This window comes from Jaculus jaculus, chromosome 14 (assembly GCF_020740685.1).
Source record: "Jaculus jaculus isolate mJacJac1 chromosome 14, mJacJac1.mat.Y.cur, whole genome shotgun sequence".
Taxonomy (NCBI): domain Eukaryota; kingdom Metazoa; phylum Chordata; class Mammalia; order Rodentia; family Dipodidae; genus Jaculus; species Jaculus jaculus.
The window spans coordinates 24,834,081-24,839,070 of record NC_059115.1 but is presented as its reverse complement, the minus strand read 5'-3'; positions in this window follow the sequence as shown (position 1 = coordinate 24,839,070).

Here is a 4,990-nt window from a genome sequence, read left to right as displayed (position 1 = left end):
GTTCAGATTTTCTTTGTGTACCAACATGTGGTCTATTTCAGATAATGTTCCATGTGCTGCTGAAAAGAATGTGTATTCTACAGAATTTGAATGGAATGTTATGTAGATATCTCTTAGGTCCATTTGTTCTATGACCTCATTTAATCCAGATTCATCTGCTTATTTTTTGCCTGGATAACCTGTCAATTGATGAGAATGGGGTATTGAAATCACCCACTCCAGTTGAGTTTGGTGTTATCTGTGACCTCAGTTCTAATAGTGTTTATTTGATGAAACTGGGAGTTCCCATGTTAGGGGAATATATGTTTAGTATTGCAATGTCCTTCTGTTGGAGTGTCCCTTTAATAAATAAAAAGTGAGCTTTCTTATCTTTCCTAACTAATGTTGGTCTGAATTCTTCTCTGTGAGATGTTAGGCTAGCAATACTTGCTTGTTTTCTAGGCCCATTGGCTTGAAACACCAATTTCCAACCTTTCACCCTAAGGTAGCATCCATGTTTTGTGGGAAGGGGAGTTTCTTGGAGGTAACAGATTGAAGGATTCTGCTTTTTAATCAAGTTTGAAAACCTGTGTCTTTTGGTTGGGGCATTGATGCCATGTATATTAAGAGCTATTATTGAAAAGGGTGTGTTTATTCTTGTAATTTTTCTTGTTTTGTAGTTCTTCTGGCTTTACCTTTGCTCTCTTGTATTAACTAGTATATGAGTATGGTTTGTTTTCTCCAGGTTCCTTATGTGTGTGCTTTTCTTTCTCTTCAGCATGAAGGATGCTTTCAAGTATTTTCTGTAAAGCTGGTTTGGTCTTCATATATTCCTTTAGCCTACTTTCATTGTGGAATGTCCTTATTTCTTTATTTGGATGGATAGCTTTGCAGAATAAAGTAATTTTGGTTGACAGTTGTTATCTTCCAGAACTTGGAGTACGTCATTCCAAGCCCTTCTGGCTTTTAGTTTGTGTTGAGTAATCTGGGGTTATCCTGATGGGCTTACCTTTGTATGTGACTTGATTTTTCTAACTGTTTTCAATATGTTTTCTTTGGTTTGTGTGTTCTGTAATTTGATTATAATATGAAAGTGAGAGGGTCTTTCCTGATTTTGTCTGTTTGGTATCTATAGTCTTCCTGTATCTCTACTGGAATCACTTTCCCTTCTTGGGGGAAGTTTTCCCTTATGATTTTGTTGAAAATTCCTGTTATATCCTTGGAGGGAATTTCTTTTCCTTCTACTATGCTCTGAATTCTTATGATTGATCTCTTCGTAGTGTCCTTAATGTCTTGAAATTTTTATTCTTGCCTTCCTATTAGTTTGTCTTTCTTTTTGTTGGACTGTATTAGATTGCCACCATGTCTTCTTGTTTAGGTATTCTGTTCTCTCCTTCATCCATTCTACCGGTGAGATTTTCTACAGAGTTTTATTTATTGCTAGTATTTACGAGTTGTTTTTCTTTACTTTTTTCTATCTCTTTGTTCATGTCTTATATTGACCTTCTTACTTCATTAAATTGGTTTCCTGTGTCTTCTTTGATTCCTTTGATTTCCTCAAGCATATTTATAATCATATTTTTTAAAGGGGCCTTATGATTTCAGTTACACCATTTCTTTATTTTTATTTATTTATTTTTTTTATTTTTATTTATTTGAGAGTGACAGACACAGAGAGAAAGACAGATAGAGGGAGAGAGAGAGAATGGGGGCGCCAGGGCTTCCAGCCTCTGCAAACGAACTCCAGACGCATGCGCCCCCTTGTGCATCTAGCTAACGTGGGACCTGGGGAACCGAGCCTCGAACTGGGGTCCTTAGGTTTCACAGGCAAGCGCTTAACCGCTAAGCCATCTCTCCAGCCCTATAATCATTTTTTTTTTTTTTAAAAATCTTTGTCAGGCTTTTCCTCTAAATCAGTCTCACTGGAGGTAATTTCTGATGGATTTATACTTTTTGGGGAATTTATATTGTCCTGATTTTTAGTGTTTCTTGTGTTATTATGTAGAGATTTTTGCTTCTTGGATTAATTTAATGCTTGGGCTTTGTAATTATCTGCAATAATAAAGATGTATCAATCAATCTGATGTTATATATCTTCAGGGTAGGAGATTAAGTTGCTAGGTGTAGCTCTTAAGACTCTCAGAGTAACCACAAAAGTGACCCTAGGTGTTGAGTTTGCCTGCTATGAGAGCATTCTTGTGGGTTGGATGGAACAAAATACAGGCAAATTCTAAAATTTAACTAAACAATATACACATTCAATGAAAAACACACCAAGTATTTATGCAAGACTAGGTATTACAACAACCAGATCCTCTAACAAAGTCACTGTCCCTTAGGATGTGTGTTGCCCCACACCTTTAATCTTGTAAACTAGGAGACTGAGATTTCTGGTCTGTAAGGGTTCCAAGGTCAGCTTGTGACCAAGTGAAACCCTTCCCCAATGAAAAAAGGAAGAGTAGATAAAGGCACTAAAAATCAGGAAGCAACAAATGACAAGCCCAAAATATAGCTTATTTAAGAATGGCCAATCCGACCATCCATCAGGTTTAACATATAATTTACCCTGACATGGAAGGTGCAATCAGCACTTCCTATGCAAGCTTCTATACCATATTTGGCTTATTTGGCAGGTACTGACCTGATATAATCCCAGTTACCTTTTGGGATGGCTTTGGTCTCAGTTATTCTGTGTGCCCACTTGGGTCCCTCTTTGCTGCTCTGTGGGCACAGGTAGGCTGCCTGGGTCAGTGGGTCACCTGTGCAGGGTGCTCTATAGGTGAGCTACCTTTCCCAGGTCTCTGGTACTTTCTGGAGCTTGCACTGGTGGTAGGGGGAGGGGAGGCTGTGGACGGTGGCTGAAGTTTGACTGCTGGCCCTCACAAGCTACTCTGTTGGTCCCTGCCATCCTCCCTGTCACATTTCTTAAGTTTGCGAGGAGGCTTGTATGAGTGGAAAATCCCCTATCTGGATTTTCCTGCAGCTCCGGCCAAGCCTGGCAGCAGTAGCCACACAGACCTGGTGCTGCTGCTGGGGCCACTTCTGCCTGTTTCTGTGGTCTCTAGCTGCTCCAGATCTCTCCTACTTCTCTGCTGTCATTGATAATTTCTTATACACCTTCACTTTTTAGTATAAGAGTGTATTTTGCTTTATTTTTTTAATGCTTTTTGTCTCCTCTAGGCTGCTTTGGTGTGGTTCCTATGGTGCCATTTTACCCAGAAGTCCCATATCAGAGATGGGTTACATATTCTTGATTTGTTTTACTATTCTCAAGTAAGCTATATTTTGGGGTTGAATATTGTTGCTTTTGATACTTCCAGATTTACAGGGCATTTGTCTTTTTCCTCTGTTATTATTAGGGGCAGGGTCTGATTCAGACCCAGGCTGGCCTGGAACCTATTTTAGAAAGGTAATCTCAACCTTCTAGTTGACAGGATTAAGGGTGTTGAGCAACACACACCCTTAGGGACTTTGGCATTATAAGGTTATCTGTTTGTTTTAATCTCCACTATTGCATAAACACTCTGCTCTTTTTTATTAAATGTGTATATTGCTCAGTTAAATTTTAGAATTTGCCAGTAAGTTGCTCCACCCAGCCCACTAGAATACTTAAACAGCAGGCAAACTAAGATCTAGGGTTACTTCTGCTGTTTTCTTGGAGTACAAGAGCTACACTTGGCACCTTAATCTCCTAACCTGAAGGTACATAAAGTTGGAGTTATATGGCTAAGAACACTACAGATAATTCAAAAACCCAAGCATAAAATTAACTCAGGATGCAAATATCTTTACATTATAATACAACAAACATAAATAATCAAAACAATACAATCCCACTAAAATTTATAAATCCATCAGAAATGATCCCCAAGGAGATTGAACTAGATGAAATGCCTGAAAATAGATTTTATCTCTTTTCAAAGAAATCAAAGGACTCAGAGAAGAAAACAAAGGAATCAAACGAGGAAGCAGACTAATAAAGAAAACACAGGAAACCAACTTAATGAAATAAGGAGGTCAATACAAAGCACAAATAAGGGAATAGAAATCCTGCAGGAAAACCAGGCAGAAATACTAGCAGTGAAAAACACAGTAATTCAAATAAGAAACTCCATGGAAAGTCTCACCAGTAGAACGGGTGAAGGAGAAAACAGAGATTTAATACATTCCAACAAAGAGAAAGACAAGCTAACAGGAAGGTATGAATAGGCAGGACACAGGACACTATGAAAAGATTAAGCAAAGAATTCAGCATGTAGTAGAAGGAGGAGAATTTCACTCCAAAGGCATTGTAGGCATTTTCAGCAAAAACATAGAAGAAAATCTCCCCCAAATTGGGAAAGAAATGCCAGTGCAGATACAGGAAGTTTTTAGAACATCAAACAGACAAAACCTGGAAAGAACCTCTCCTCACCATGTTATAATTAAACTATCGAACACACAAACTGAAGAAAATATATTGAAAGCAGTTAGAGGGAAAAATTTAGTCACATATAAAGGCAAGCCTATCAGGATAACAGCAGATTACTCATACAAACTTTAAGAGCCAGAAGGGCTTGGAATGATGTGTTCCAAGTTCTGAAAGATAACAACTGTCAACCAAAATTACTTTATTCTGCAAAGCTATCCATCCAAGTAGATGGAGAAATAAGAACATTCCACAACAAAAACAGACTTAAGGAATATATGACAACTAAACCAGCCTTACAAAAAAAAACTTGAAAGGTTCTTTCATGCTGAAGAGAACACAAAGCACATACATGAGGAAACAGAAAAAAAATAAACCATACTCAAGTAACAGTTAATACAAGAGAGTAAAGGGCAAACAGGAAGCCCTGTAAAATAAGAAGAATGGAGAGAATAAATATATACCTTTCAATAATAACTCTTAATACCAATGGCCTCAAGGCCCCAACTAAAAGACTCAGGCTTTCAAGTTGGTTTAAAAGGCTTGATCCTTCTGTTTTTGCCTCCAAGAAACTCACCTCTCAATAAAAGACAGACACTTAGA